Below are 253 nucleotides of genomic sequence, written 5' to 3' on the forward strand. Positions count from 1 at the left end.
TCATTACTTTTACAAAATATTGGTGGTGGGTGGCTCTTTCCCGAGGAGGAAGGAGTGGCCTCTGCTTCCCATAGCTCATTCTATGTTTGCTCTTCTACTTCTTTCTTTTTTTAATCATTTAAACTGAGTGTGGGGTTTAGAATTATTGCGTTATAGCTAGATGTTTTGCATTCCATAATGATTTCCACTCACCTTCTCCCTGTGGCATCACTGGGCTTCCTTTCTCTCAGTTCTCCTAAATCCTACGCTGTGC

This window comes from Penaeus monodon, chromosome 30 (genome assembly GCF_015228065.2).
Source record: "Penaeus monodon isolate SGIC_2016 chromosome 30, NSTDA_Pmon_1, whole genome shotgun sequence".
NCBI lineage: Eukaryota > Metazoa > Arthropoda > Malacostraca > Decapoda > Penaeidae > Penaeus > Penaeus monodon.